Genomic DNA, 16,538 nt, shown 5'->3' with positions numbered 1-16,538 from the left:
TGCATCGTTACATCCAGCAGCCCATTCTAGTTCATGAAGCAAGTCAAGTAATCAGTAAACAGGAAAAATTACCACTCTGCATGTTAGTAAACAGTCTTTGAAAGGTGGATTGCTGAGAATTCGTAAACCCATTTTTACAAATGAGAAAACAAAGGCAGAGCATCTGGGACAAGGTCATGTGGTAAGTCATTGCTCAAGACAGACTGAGATGTCAGCACTTTTGGCTCCCAGAGCCGTGCTTTGACTAGTGAACCAAACACTCCCATTCAGCAAGAAGTAAAATGTTAGTGTCTGAAGAATGGGGTGATTTTGCCTTGGTACATCGACAACACAGCAGGTTAGTGAGGGTAAAATCAGCGCAAGTTGCGCTCCCAGAAGCCAAGAGATGCTGAACTGCAGCTGCAGTCTTATGACAGTCTGCAAGGGTCATTCAGTTCGGCATCCTTGGAGTGTCAGGGAGACCTCTGCTAGCCTGTCCCAAAGTGAGTAGCCCACAGGGGAAGTATCATGTCTGTATCCACAAGGTAGTCACTCACCAAAACACTGGTTGGTCTGCAGGGGAAAATAAATCACACCAAGCACATGCTTGCTTTCATCCAATAAATATTTGTGAGCGAACTCAACACAATGCATTCCTGGCTCCAGAACGTGCCTAGGAGGACTGATTTTGCTGTCTTTAGCCCTAGTTTCAGCAGTCGGTTTCCTTGGCTTCAGTGGCATAAGCCATTATTTACCTTACTGTGAAAGCAGGAGGTTTTCAGTTCCCCACTGGGACTCTTTCTTGGACACTGTCTCACAGCCAGGCAGAATTATTAATCTCTTCTCCTGAAAGCTCTCTTCTCAGGGCTGGAAATCCTGAGAACTTGAAGGTCAGGAGGTTTAAAGTATGTTGGAAAAACTCTGTATCTCCAGCTTGCATTATTCTGGGTGCTGGCCAATGCTATCAGTCTCTTGCCAAAAAGGAATAGCTATTATGGCATTGATTTTCTGCCACAAAAAAACCAAGGGAAAGTGACTTCTAGTTAAATGCAACAGTAGAAAGTGCTCCAGCCTTTTACTGCAAAAATGTCCGTGTCTTGATCCGTGGTGGCTGAGACTGGCACTAAAACCCTTTCAATGCCAGTTCTACACACAGAAGTTAGAAAGAACCAGTTGCAACAACCAGTATGCAATGAGCAGATTTTAGAAGTTGTTATGGATTGATCCCAAATACCAGGGGCTCCAAGAGACAGCAAAAAGGGTTAAAAAGCCAACAAATTTTGTTGGAACCCTAAAATCCAATGGTGAACCGTCATAGATGGCTAGGGCTGCACCACAGCAGTGATTTTCTTCAGTATGTTTCTCTGTTGAAAATAATTTTATCTGCTTATTAACAAAAATAAGTCCATTTCAGGCTGCCCTAAACACTTTAAACAGAAAAAGAAAATCAGTAGTGGAAGTAAACACTAATTTTCAAACAGTCACTAATTCATTCCTCAACTTTGTTGACTATGCAGATTACTTAGCCTCTAAGAGTTTGGTTTTTTTTACTGGATTTCTAGTACTCTCACTCTGTTCTGACCAAGAACATATATAATCTGAGTTTTTGATTTTGGTGTGTCCTCTTTTTCCAGGGCTTCACCTGAGTTCATATGAGGGAAAAGTAAGAAAGACAGAGACTTGTCAGTACAACAGGGGAGATAGCTGTCCTGTTCTGAACCTTAAAGAATCATATACTTCAATTCAGTTTGAGCCACTGATGATATGAAGGGTAAAGTTTTATTCTTATTTCCACAGATTCAAAGAAGTCAGAGATAGCTTAAGCTCACATTCTCTTGAACTGAAAATGAACCTGAATTCTCTGTATCCAAAAGCAGCTTAATCTTTTTTTTTTTTTTAAAAAGATGATAATTAATTTTGAAATTTACAGTGATTTCTCCTGCTTGCAGTTTGCAAATAATGTTGGGTGTGTGCCACAGGCTGGAGAAAACATGAACACAAATAGTACTTAGATTCCCATCACCCCAGTTTGGGAAGGTGCTTCTGGGTGGCAGCAGGGGGAAGTTTAATCTCTGTGGCCTGGCCAATACACGCCAGCAGCTATCAAGGTACCATCTGCTGTGATTTTATTTTTAGTTTTAGTAATATGCACATTTTCCCTCAAAGACCGAAACTACTTAAACGTTTGTTGCCAATCCTTCTGCTGCTGCAAAAGGTTTCCAGTATCACTGTCTGGGGCCAGCTGGGGACTGGTGATCAGGTCTCCATGCATTAAATCCTGTCTGTGTGGAGCAAGGTGCAGGTGCTGAGTCCCTCCTAACTGAGCAATTAGACGATGCTTACAAATGTCAGCATCACCTCAGCCTTCCCCAGAACATACACCTCTTCCTAAATCCATGGACTTACTCTGGATCCAAATGATTAATAGAGATAATAAAAGTAGAAGACTTAGCAAAGTTTTCCAAGAGCAAATGCTGTGCAATACACTTCTCTGTAGGGTAGCTTTGTCCAGGGCAAATGAAGTAGCCATTGCCTAATTGCTGTTGTTGCTGACGTATCCAGACACTCAAGACAAGTTGTGTTTCCCAGCTCCTTTTCTTTTCTAAATGAAATCCAGTTTGGATTCATACAGATATGCTTCCCACAGCCCCCCTGGTAGTACAGACAGCACTTACACTAGAAGATGAATTCAGGTACTCAGGTGGTGGATAACCATTATCTGCAAATAAAGATACTGGTTCAAACCTTTATATGCATGTAATCTCAAATGCATTCATCCTTTCCAGAGAGCTGGTACTCCCAGCCCCAGCATCCCCACACACTTGAAATCCTAATCCCATGAATGTGCCAGCATTGGGGGTGAGATGAAGAGCCAGTAATTCCCTTCGGTAAGACGGAAATGAGGCATGGCTGAGACCACCAAATAGAGGCATTTGCAAAGAGGCCTCACATCTCCTTCATCCGCTGGCAATATGTTTCTCAGCCCCAGCTACAAAGGTTGACTCCTGAGCTTAGACCGTATGTGACTCATACTCTTAGCTCTAGAGGCTTTTAATTCAATCCCAGGTGTGCTAACCACTGGCTGTCATCACCAATACATGTGAAACAGCTTTATTAATCTAGTTACAACATACAAAAGTAGAACAGTGTCATTACTCAGCAATGAATTACAGTCATGGAGATTTGAACATGGGGATTGGAAAGGAAATTAAAGTCAGGTTTCCTGTATGGCTCATTCTCCAGGTCAGCGTAGGCTCGGGTAGGGGAGAGATTTAGTTTTGTTCATCAATAACAGGGGCAGATCAAGCACCCTTTCCTGTCGATTGTGCCCTGTCTTGGGCCTTTCAAGACTGGTGGTGGAAGCTCCCAGCTGCTGTTCTGCAGTGTCTATAGCATTGTTGTGCCTATTGTCACACACAGCAAATGTGTGCTACTGATTTCAAAAGTGTTTAGGCACAACCTAAGGACTTTAGTGATCTGAAGGCCCATTACAAAACACACAACTCTGAAAAGAATCATAAATTAAACATCATGGGTCCAGCATGGCCATCATAGAGATGGCTCTTCACGAGCCCTGGTTCAGGAGGAATGAAGACACACTGAAACAGCTAGTTACCTTCATAAGAACATAACAATTTATTGCTTTTTCTAGACCTCTGAATAATAAGGAACACAGTAATCTTATTAAAAAGGACTTTAAGGGCATGACCAGCTGCATTCAGTGTCAAGCATGACAGCCCTTGGAAGTGCTTAGTCACACTTTATCTCCTGTTATTATTTTCCAAGCCTGTATTTAAGTCAGACAGAAATGTGGCCTTTCATCACCTGGCAGTATACACCAGCCTGTTTAACCATAACCATCCCGCAAGAGCAAAAGGGCATCTTCTTTCATAAACGCGAAAGACACAGGCTTTCAAAGCTGTGTCAAGTTTTAACCGTATTGTTGCCTTCAAAACATCTGTTCCACAGGTCAGCTTTTGACTGATATCCTTCTCGTACATTAGATGGAGAACTATCCTGAAAATACTGTCTTTACTAACAAGTACAGGACTCTGGAGCTCTAAGGACCAGTAAAGCAGAGATCTCTCTGTGTGGAGTTAACACAGGGTGAAGACACGAAAAGAAAGAGGGAAGAGAAATTCTTGAATGTGCCATCTCAGGGTGGCAGTTCCTTTCCTAGATAATGTCACTCAGTCTTAGCCAAGGGCTCTTCTTTTGATCTTACAAGGCTGAAGTTGTAGGAATGAAGCCAACAGATCTGGTCCTAGAAAGGCAGAGGAAGATATTAGATTAACACACCCAAAATGGAGAGGTAGGTATGAGGAGGGCACATATTATATTCATGAGTAACAGGCAAAACTTTGTTGTTACCGGATGTTTAGAATCTGTAATGGATAAATCTCCTCTGAAGGCTTTTGTCGCTCTAGCAACTATAGGGAGGGAGGTGTGAAAAAGAGAAAGGACAGAAAGAAGAGGGGAAAAGACAGACCTTAATTGATATAAAAGTCCAGAAAACCAAAAAAAAAAAAAAAGAGGGGAAAGTAAACTGAAAGAACTACTGGAAGTTTTGGGGGAAAATAAACGGATATATAAAGACATATAGATATATGAATACAGAAGAAAGTTCTCAAAACTGCAAAAAATAATAGCTTTCAAATTAGTGTTTTCACAGCTGTGGGCTACAGAGTTTATTGCTTGCAGTATGAAACCTAATGATGTGATGAAAAAAACAACTGAAATCTCTTTCACCCAGCCCTAGACAGACTGACAGCCCTAGAGAACAACGTCCAATATTAACTTTCTGACTTCATGCACAGCAAGGCAGAGCATAAACTTCTCTGGTTCTCTTCAAATTTGGCTTAATTGGATCACCTACAGGATGAGGCGATAATTTAGCATGCAGATCTAGCCACGTCTTCATTGCACCCCTGAGCCTAGAACAAAGTCTGTAGTTAGGAGGATGTGGATATCTAAGCACTCAGATGCCCTGAGCCTATCCATCCATGTCTGGAAACCCTCTGATCATATAGGAGAGAGCAACCGATCCATTCACCATTGATCTGAACTGTCTCCAAGGTTGTGGCTTGGAAGTGAAATGCCTGTGTCAAGCTCTTTTCGAAAGAATCTTAATGAGACATCAAAGCCAACGACCATATGGGCCACACTTCTGCCTCCAAATCATTCACCTTAGGGATTTAATCTAAGCTACCGGAAGTCAAGAGCATTTTCCATATTTTCAATTAGCACACTACCAAATATATGTGGTCATAGATGGGGTGGAGTTACAGACCACAGGTCCTTCTGCTTCCATAGACACATCCTCCACCAAAGTCTCTTGCTGGAGTTTCACTCTAGAAAATTAGAAATGGCCTTGGTTTTCTTAACCAATTGGGCTTTAAAAAGAATTGAATTCATCATATGGGCTGCATCAGAAAAAAATGTGACCAGGAGGTCCATGGGACATGATTCTCCCTCTTTACTCTTGTGAGACTTTGTGTGGTGTCCTGCATTCAGTTCTGGTGTCCTTGGCACAGGAAGTACATGGAGCTTTTACAGTGAGCCCAAAGGAAGCCACAAAGATGATCAGAGGGCTGGACCACCTTCCATATGAGGACAGGCTGAGAGAAATGTTCGGCCTGGAGCAGAGAAGGCTCTGGGGAGACCTTATATCAGCCTTCCAGTACTTCAAGGGAGATACAGGAACACCGGGGAGGCGCTCTTTATCATGGAGCAAAGCGACAGGATGAGAGGGAATGGTTTTATGGTGAAAGAGGGGAGATTTAGATGAGATATTAGGAAGAAATTTTTCCTGTGAGGATGGTGAGGCACTGGCACAGGTTGCCCAGAGAAGCTATGGATGCCCCTTCTCTGGAAGTGTTCAAGGCCAAGGTTGAATGAGGCTTTGAGCAACCTGATGCAGTGGGAGGTGTCTCTGCCCACGGCAGGGGGGTTGGAACTGGATGGTCTTTAAGGTCCCTTCCAGCCAAACCCATTCTATGATTCTATATGAAATGTCTCAGAATTAAGGTCACAAAAAAGCAACTAGAAGAGCAAAGAAGAGTACAACTCCCCCTCCTCCTTAGAGGAGATAAGACTATTCATGGTTTAGAAACTCATTTCACAAAGGAGGAAAGAAGCAGCTGTCACCTCAGCAGTAAGAGCACCAGGGAGACATATCCTTTAGCTGCATCACCCATTCCCCCATGGTTTTAGTCTCCAGCTGCCCACACAGATCTGCCGGCAGAAGTCTCCTGCAAACCCCAGCTTTGCCTGGGTGGCCTGTGCACATCAGTCAGTTCCTGCAGACCATCTGGTCCCATCTCCAGCAGTGACTTGTTTGAACCTATTGAGCATCGTGTCAGAGTAATGAGGCAGGAGTTGTCCGTACTGCTGCCAACTCTGTTATCTTGCACAGTATCGGGAGTGAAAAAATGGCTGCTGGGTTTTTTAATGGTCTGGAAGAAGCCTTGTCGATAACAATTCTTTACTTGGGTTTGCTAGAAATTACAGCCATCTCCTCTGTTCAGCTCCATTTCTCAGCCTTTTGTGATTCTGCAGGAAATAGTTTTGAAACACCTTCTCTGGCTTTAGGAAAAAAGAATCTTAAAAAAAAAAAAATCAGTGTTGAACATGCCTTTCTCTCCCTTAAGCAGCAGTAAACACGACTCAGTGGTTTCTTATCTCCCTCTTCTCTGTTGTTATTTAGGAGTTGGTACAAGCAAAGCTGTCTCTGGTTCTTAGTTATGGCTTTGGATTTATTCTACTGATCTCAGCGCACTACTGGATCCCTAACAGCAACTAACTTACACACATCTATGCACAGTTTGGCTGAGATGGAGTTCATTTTCTTCATAGTAGCTAGCATGGGGCTATGTTCTAGATTTGTGTTGAAAACAATTCAGCACTGTTTTAGTTACTCCTGAGTAGTGCTTGCACTTGTCTGCTTCTCACCCCATCAGTGACAAGGAGCTGGCAGGGAACACAGCTGGGACAGCTGACCCTAACAGACCAAACAGATATTCCATATCATATGACATCATGCTCAACATATAAAGCTGGGGCAAGAAGAAGGAGTTATGGTATTTGTCTTCCCAAATAACCATCATGCGTGATGGAGCCCTAATTTCTTGGAGATGGCTGAACACCTGCCTGCCAATGGGAAGTAGTGAATTAATCCCTTGTTCTGCTTTGTTTGTGCGCATGACTTTTGCTTTCCCTATCAAACTGTCTTTATCTCAACATGCAAGGTTTTTTACTTTTGTTTTTCCGATTCTCTCCTCCATCTCACTGTGGAGGTGTGAGTAAGCAGCTGTGTGGTGCTTAGTTGCTGGGTAGGGTTAATCATGGCAATGTCTCTTCTGACACAGAGCAATCTCAAAGACATGAGCCACTTAAATTCTGCTTCTATCACGTTTCTACTGAGCCAAAGACAGTGTGGCAGTGACACATCTTGTTCCCCATAGTACCCTCCCTAGGTGCCATTCTGGGCAACATGATGCTCCAGAAGCCTCTTGATCTCACACAAGGTACAATAATTGCCTAAAATCCCTTGCTGTAGCTGAGCCTGTGCTGGGCTCCCTCCCTGCTTCAAGTTTTCTGTGTCAGCACTGTTATCAGCGTTATTTGTGACATTTTTTTAAGTAAAACAAAAAAAAAAAAAGCGGAAACCCTGGCTATGATCTGCTGGCTTGTTTCATGCAAAACCAGTCTGAACTGAACCTCATACGAAGTCTCGTAGGTGCCAGAGACTCAGCTGGTTTGAATCTGTACTCTTCCTTCGACTTAAGTGGATCCATACCATATTACACCAAGTGCATCTCTGCTTTTGAGTATTATTTATCACATTTCTCCTCTAGATTATGTGATGACAATCCCCTGAGAGGAGATTTTTCTTGCAAGATGTCCCTTACTTTATGCTTCAGGGAGACATAATCTCTGCTTGCTACTGTCTTAATAACATTGAAAGCTGTTGTAGGCACCTCCCATTAGGAATGGAAAGAGCTGGACAATCTCTCACACATCTTAAAACCTTCCCACAGGCAATAAAGAAAACTGTCAGGTACAGTTGTTACCACAAGCCATGCATTAGTGTAGTGATGTGGCTATTTGGAGAGTACAAGGATCTGAGGGTGAGGGATCGCCCAAGTCAAACATGGTGCCTGTGTTGGAAGTTGAAGTGGTGTGAAGAACAGTCCTGCACTAGTTCTAGCAGAGAAAAGACAAAGTCCTGCATCATCCATCCTAGCTAAGAGCACAACAAGAGGCATCTATGAATCAGAAGGAGCAGTCTGAGAGTGGAGTGCCTACAAAACTTCCACATGGAAGTCCAAGGGAGTCAGTGACTGAACATAATGTGAGAAGAGGATGAACGTCTGTATGTGTTCAGTGAAAAATGGCAAATTTAGAAGGAAAAAATGCATGCTGGTAGGATAGTTAGGAAAAGCAGAAGAAGACTGGGAGAGTGGTGTCTTGAGGAGGGCCTGGAGGCAAGGAGTGTGGGATACATAAGAAAACTGCTTGGAGAGAGACATTGCATGGCAAAGGTCTGTAGCTGATGTTGTCTCTCTGACATAGCATGGAGAAGCATTCAAAATTTGACAAGGAAAGGAACATAGGAATGCGACCCAAGAAAAGGGCAAGGGAGCAGTGATGTGGAAGTGATTTAGCACAGAAAGCAAAGATGGGGACCTTTGTTCAGCAAGAAAATCTCAGCCAATGATTGGAAGTCAAGAGAAACCACGTACAGGAGAGATGCAGTCTAGAAAACAAAATAACTGCCTCCAAATCAAATAGCTTTCAGAGAGACTGTGAATGACAGGACTCAACAAAAGGCTGATTTTTGTATGAATAAGTTCACCTTGTTTTAGGCTTCCAGGCTAAAACACCAACCACTTTCAAGGTCTGTCAAACCATCACTCCTGTCCTTCAACTAGCAAGCTGAACACAATGTGTTTGAATGTCATGTCAGCCCACACAAAGCCAAAATATGCCAAAGACCAGTTGCTGTCTGTGGACCTCTGAACATCAACTGCCTTTTAAGCTCAACACAGTCAGTCTCTCTAATTTTAAAAATAGTTGCCACGCAGCAGATAAAACTTGAGACTCTTTGTCTTGTCTTTTATTCTGTTTCATAGAATCATAGAATGACTAGGTTGGAAAGGACCCACTGGATCATCGAGTCCAACCATTCCTAACAATCCCTAAACCATGCCCCTCAGCACCTCATTCACCCGTCCCTTAAACACCTCCAGGGAGGGTGACTCAACCACCTTCCTGGGCAGCCTGTTCCAGTGCCCAATGACCCTTTCAGTGAAAAATTTTTTCCTGATGTCCAGCCTGAACCTCCCCTGGCAGAGCTTAAGGCCACTCCCTCTTGTCCTGTCCCCTGTCACCTGGAAGAAGAGGCCAGTTCCCACCTCTCCACAACGTCCTTTCAGGTAGTTGTAGAGAGCAATAAGGTCTCCCCTCAGCCTCCTCTTCTCAAGGCTAAACAACAGCTCTCTCAGCCACTGACGGAGACCAGCTCACAGGGTCGCCTAAATCGACAGATGGACTACCGCTCTGGTGGCAAGTAGCAACATTTTATTCTCCAAAAGGAGTTTTTATACTCTTCTGGTTCCTCTTCGAATAATGATTACATGCTTCTAGTTGAGATAACATCGTACTTGTATGCACTATTTACATACTTTATTACTATTCTTGTCGTGAGAAAGCAGGCTCTATAAGTTCTACAAACAAGGGTCTATGTGTCTGGCCAGAGTTCACATAACATCCTTAACTAAGTCTGCAGGTGTTCCTGGAGTGTATACATTTAGCTTGGGCCCTGGAATGGGGAGAAACCCATTATATTGCCAAGAACCTCTGTGTCCACATACTCCCTTCCAGGAGGAGCGGCTTTTGATCTCAGCACAGTGTTCTGTTATTGACCCTTCCAGGCCCTACAGAACACTGCTCTCAAGGCCTCTGGCTTCATCATTCTGCTTTTGACCCTTTCAGGCCCTCAGAATGTATAATGGTTCTCCTCAAGCCACTCCTTGTAAGACTTGTTCTCCAACCCCTTCACCAGCTTTGTTGCTCTTCTCTGGACATGCTCCAGAGCCTCAACATCTTTCTTGTGGTGAGGGGCCCAGAACTGAACACAGTTCTCAAGGTGTGGTCTCACCAGTGCCGAGTACAGGGGGAGAATAACCTCCCTGGACCTGCCGGTGACGCCGTTTCTGATACAAGCCAAGACGCCATTGGCCTTCTTGGCCACCTGGGCACACTGCTGCCTCATGTTCAGTCGGCTGTCAACCAACACCCCCAGGTCCTTCTCCTCCAGGCAGCTTTCCAGCCAGACTTCTCCTAGTCTGTAGCACTGCATAGGGTTGTTGTGTCCCAAGTGCAGGACCCGGCATTTGGCCTTGTTGAACCTCATGCCATTGGTCTCAGCCCAGCAGTCCAGCCTGTTCAGATCCCTTTGCAGAGCCTCCCTACCCTCCAGCAGATCCACACTTCCACCCAGCTTATTGTCATCCACAAACTTTCTAAGGGTGCACTCAATGCCTTCATCCAGGTCATTGATAAAGACATTGAACAGAGCTGGACCCAGTACTGAGCCCTGGGGAACCCCACTTGTAACTGATCTCCAGCTGGAGTTAACTCCATTTACTACCACTCTCTGGGCCCGGCCATCCAACCCGTTTTCAACCCAGGAGAGTGTGCACCTGTCCAGGCCAGAGGCTGACAGTTTCTGAAGAAGAATGCTGTGAGAAACTGTGTCAAAGGCTTTACTGAAGTCCAAGAAGACTACATCCACAGCCTTTCCCTCATCCAGTAGTCGAGTCACTTTGTCATAGAAGGCAATCAGGTTAGTTTGGCAAGATCTGCCTTTCGTAAACCCATGTTGACTGGGCCTGATCACCTGGTTCTCTTGCATGTGCTTCATGATAGCACTCAAGATCACCTGTTCCATGACTTTCCCTGGCACTGAGGTCAGACTGACAGGCCTGTAGTTCCCTGGATCCTCCCTGCAACCTTTCTGGTAGATGGGCACATCAGTGAGCCTCCAGTCCAGTGGAACTTCTCCAGTCAGCCAGGACCACTGGAAGATAATGGAAAGGGGTTTGGAAAGCACATCCGCCAGCTCCTTCAATACTCTTGCGTGGATCCCACCCGGCCCCATAGACTCGTGGGTGTCTAGCTGGGCAAGCAAGTCTCTAACCACCTCCTCTTGGATTATGGGAACCACATTCTGCTCCTCTAACTCCTGGGTTTGTACACAGGGGGAATAACTTCCCTTACTATTAAAGACTGAGGCAAAGAATGCATTAAGTACCTCAGTCTTGTCTTCATCCCTTGTCACTGTTGTTCCTTCTGCATTCAACAGGGACTGAATATTCTCCCTAGTCTTCCTTTTCTTGTTAATGTATTTGTAAAAAATATTTTTTATTGTATTTCACAGACTTAGCCAATTTCATTTCTAGTTGGGTGTTGGCCCTCCTGATTTTTTCCCTGCATGATCTCACTTCCTCCGTGTAGTCCACCCAAGACTCCTGTCCCTTCTTCCAAAGCTCTTCTTTTTGATGCTTCTCTTTCTTCCCAAGTTACTTCCTCAGACAGGGACAGACACTTCATGAAGTGTCCCATCAGCTTCCAGGCATTATGACCTGGATCAAAAGGTTCCTGTTTGCTGTACGCCAGGCAGTGTTCAAATAGGGAAGCTGAGCTGTGGATGAACACATTTCTTTTTCAAATTTTGAACATCATATCAAATATTCACCTTTCTCTCCTCCTTCTCCCCTACATGTTCTGTGGACCTGAATAGCAATGTTATTTCTTCTGGCTGCACAAAGGTCTGCAGAGTAAGGTCATATGCCCTCATGTAACCCCATCAACTTAGCCCACTTCTTTTAAGATAGATGCAAACACACAGAAGCCTAAAGCACTGCAAAAGCTGAATCTTACTCAGAGATACTTGGTTATACTAAGGTCCCAAGAACATCCTTACCTAGCGGCAACTTTTGTCTTTCAACTCCTCTTCCATGTGTTTTTCTCTGAATCTGTTAAGTCCATGCAGCTGCTTAATCAAATCACCAAAAGTGTGTTGAAGAAAATAATCAGCTTGTGATTACATTTTAAGGGATAAATAGCACATGACCAGCATTAATCACTCAGTACAACCCAGGTGGGTGGTTGATTCCCAGAGACTTTCAATAAAATCTAGAAAGTGCTATATTTGCCGTTGGACACAGTAGCCTTCAACCAAATCAAATAGAATTTTTCTTCTTACACCTGATTTGTTAATACTGCAGATCTCAGAATAGAATTGACAATGCTACTAGTAACATTTTGAAGTTATTATCCTCACTCAAGTCCTATAGGATTTTATTAGAGCTAATGCAATTCCCCCAGACTCTAATGATAAAAATGCATTTTTCAAATCATCTTACAGGCGTATGATTGCTATTACTGTACTTATTGCTTTCCTTAAATACCAAAATATCTCAAGGAAGAGAAAGACATTTTTTCAGTGATTACATTTCCCACAAAACTTTGTGCCCTAGGATAGATGTTGGATAGACAGATTTATATCTAGGAAGACAAAAGCAGAAAAGGTCAAGGGGTGGGTTACTGCAAAATAATTGGTGATCAATCCTGGACAAAGACATGGCTTTTTAGTTCACATATTATGGAAAATCCCAGCCCCCTCCCCACCACCACTGCATTTTGTTGTGTTATGTTCACCACTTGTCCCATTATGCAATGCAGTTTCAAGAAGAACACCCTACAGATTGTGACTGCTTTACTAATATTCTCATCAAGCCAAAATGTTCAGTTGTTGCAGCGCAGTGGGTGGAGGGGGGATATAATCTTTAAAAATAGATCCTCAAATCTTTTCTTAGATTGCAAAAAAATTCTTAAAAAAAAAGAAAAAATAAAAAGAAATCCAAGCTACCACACACTCCCCCGTTTGTCTGAAAGTGATTTGTTGGCAAGAATAGAAGTTTGGTTTCCAAGGTACAGTGAAAGAGCATAGAGACGGCCTGAGGTATGGGATAAATATGCCATATTTCTCAGTTACACAAGGTGCTGTATCTAAGAGGAGATGCAGAGGGGGTACCAGGATGAAGCAGCTTGCCAAAACCACCCAAGTGTATATGTATGTAGTGCCTTGTGTGCAAGAGTGGAGTACAGGTGTGACTCACTCTGCCAAAATGCGTGCCAGCCGTTCTGCAGCATATGGACAAGACACTGCAAGGCTAAGAAATCCTTTACAGCTTGCTCAGACAAGATCCATGCGCCAGCTGCCCCTTAGATGGTGGCAGGTTTCCTCCAGCTTCCACAGAGAGACTCAGTGACACATGCATTGCTTGTGATCCTGCAGGAGTTTCTGGTGGCACTGGTGTTTTTTGCTGCAAAAACCAGTAATTAGAGAGTAACTGCACTCCTGCAAGGCCCTTTCACATGCCATTGTCTTTCAATGTCTGCAGAAATGCAGCCAAAGCTGCCAAATGTACCAAGGGAGAGCGCTGATCAGAGTGCTGCCATGCACACCAGGGGCTAGGGGTCAAATGGTGAAAAATTGAATGTAGGTGAATGAGCTCTGAGGTGGCTGTGCCCTATAGAGCCCCTTGCAAGAGAAAGTGGATTTAATTCCACTTTCCAGAGACCAAACCTGCTGGCTCTGAAGCTTCTGCTGAGCCTGGGACAAAAATTTTTCATGGAAAGTGTCATTGGGCACTGGAAGAGGCTGCCCAGGGAGGTGGTTGAGTCACCGTCCCTGGAGGTGTTTAAGGGACGGGTGGATGAGATGCTGAGGGGCATGGTTCAGGGGTTGTTAGGAATGGTTAGACTCGATGATCCAGTGGGTGCTTTCCAACCTAGTGATTCTGTGACTCTAAAGCATTACAGGTTTGAATGAGCAGCCATTTCCCATAACAAGATGCTTTGTAAGGGTCACAGCCCATGGTGGGGCAGGTTTCACAAAGACAGGAGACTTCTCAGAGCTGTTTTCCATTGAGATGCCTGTTGTCCTGCTCAACCCGCAGATCTGAAGCTCTTGGACAGACGGCAACTCTCTTTTCAGGTGCTGGGTCACGGCTGCCTGGCCTCATTGTTGCTTGGTCTTTGCCATTTCTGCATAAGAGGTCCTCCTCTTTGCTTCTGTGAGACCAGAGGATTCTGGTACCCAACTGCAAAGGGAACAGACAGCATCACTCCAGATGGTAGGTGGGGCTAAACCAGATTGCCAACCAGTCAGAAAGGAGAGGTGAGAAAACTAATGCTGGAGGGAAAATAGCAGTGTCCTTCAGGCTGCCATGCCCAGAGTAACCCCGGGAGGGCTCCAGCATGTGAAGTAAAGCTCGGATTGACTGCGTTGATCGTTATTTCATGCAGCATATGAAGCTTCAATTTGTGACCCAGATTTCCTTGCCAAGTCCTTTCTCCAGACACTGTTTTTAGCATAAAGTGATTTCTTCATCTCTCAATCAATCAATCTCATTGATGTTGAACCCTTACCCTTACTGGGATATTGCCTGCAGATTGATACATGACAGTGAGTAATGGCCATTTCGTTTCACCTCAGCTTTTCATCTTCAGGAACAAGAGATTTCATCTGTCCCTTGTCCTGAGAAGACACTCATCCCACGTTTCCCACGCCACTACCTGAGTGAGCTTCTGCTCAAGCTAGTGATGACATGAAAGTCAGCCAAGGGCAAGGAGAAGTCCAGGATACACCACAGAGAAAGCAAACAAATAGTACTCATATATATATATTTCCTTCCCCTTTGATAAACATAAGTACCTTTGCATTTTTGTTTTATCCCATAAAATCTCCCAACCCTGGAACTTTTGCTTTTTTCAAGTTGGCCCAGCTGGAAGCATCTACAACCTTCTGTGATGGATTGAGGAAAGACATCAACTTTTTGTGTGTTTAATCCGAGTGTGTTCTTACAGCCTGTTGGAGTGTCAGGGGGAAGGATGAGCAGAATGAAAAAAAAGCATGACCCAGACATATCTTTATCTGAATAACCTATAGTGCACTTAAAGCTTCTTGAAGGTTATTTTGAATAGCACCGTAGCTCAGAGTTCCCCCAGCTCCATGATGCCTTAGCCAGACAGGGACTACTAATGCAGACACTTCCCTGTTGGACTAGGGCATCCATCCCAGAAGTCTGTAGCCGCTCCTGCTCCAGCGTCTGAGACCTGGTCCCACCAGAGAGCCAGTGCCAGTGCAGGAAGACACAGAATCACTTCACAAGGCCAGTTAAAGGAGCAAAATCAGAGCAGCCCTCATGTACCACCATGGGAAAAAGAGGCATAACCCATCCCTAGGTGTATGCCATAACCTCTGTTACATCTTGGGCTTCCTCTCTCTTTAGCCTCAAAAACCAGTTTCATCTTGTATGGGAAGGCTTAGGCTGCTTTAGGTCTCTTGTGAGGAGCTTGAAGCAAGATCCCTGTATTCCATAAAGGCCCACATCTCTGCATATGCCTTGCAGGTGCTGTTTTATTTGCTTCCCCTTCCCCGCTTCTCTCTCTGGCTCCTCATTTCAAATTATTACAATATATTCTGCCCATTTATCCTCCTTCTCTTAATGTCACCATTCACCTTGCCATTTGATGCTCACCTACACTCAGACAGAAAGGGCATGGGAAGTTGTGATAGATGCACCCACTCTAAGTGAGCACTTTGGCTCAGGTAACACTGAGAAGTAGGTCTGACTGAAATCAGCCCTTCTGTGCGAGATGAGAGAATGCCACTAGGTCTCACCTTCTCAGAAACTAAGGAGTCTAGATCATGTCTTATCAGGAGCTCAGAGTACTAGCCCAAGCTGGGACTAGGCAAAACTAAAACTGCTGCTGCTTCACACCTGCGCGTACGCCAAAGGGAGGGGGTTGAGTATGAGTCAATCACTTGATGCTATAAAAATTTGTAGCCCCTCCAAGCCCACTGAGCTCTCCTGTACAGCAGCAGGCTGCACGGACGTGATCTGCACCTGAATGCTTCTGGAATGCTTCTCAAGGTTAGTCCTTGAGGTTGAGAACTGCTTACCCAGTATCTGAGATCTAGAATGAGGTAAACAATATTTTACATTGGGTCTAAAAGTATTGTCAACATTTATGTATATATAGCTATAGCCTAATTACTGAAAGTGTAGTAAATAATGAAGCATTTGATCTCTGTCAAAATCACTGTCTAAATCATTGTCTAATCACCATCTAAATTTTAATTTAAATCATTGTTTACGTTGCTGTTAAATCATTATCAATCATTGTCAAATCATCTTTAAATCGCCATTTAACATTAAATTATTGCTTAATCACCATTTGATTACCATTTGATTTTCATTCGATCATCAATTAATTACCATTTGGTCATTATTTGATCATTAATGAAACCCTTTTAATTAACCCTATAACGATGACTTCTCTTATTAATTCATCTGTGAGAGAAATCTCAGCCATGAGATGAGGGGACACATCAAGAAAAGCAGCTATGGCTATAGCTATATATATATATATGGCTATAGCTATACCTATATATGACTATAGCTATATATGTATATATGGCT

This window comes from Cuculus canorus, chromosome 2, assembly GCF_017976375.1.
Source record: "Cuculus canorus isolate bCucCan1 chromosome 2, bCucCan1.pri, whole genome shotgun sequence".
Classification (NCBI taxonomy): Eukaryota; Metazoa; Chordata; class Aves; order Cuculiformes; family Cuculidae; genus Cuculus; species Cuculus canorus.
Note: the sequence above shows the minus strand (reverse complement) of the source record.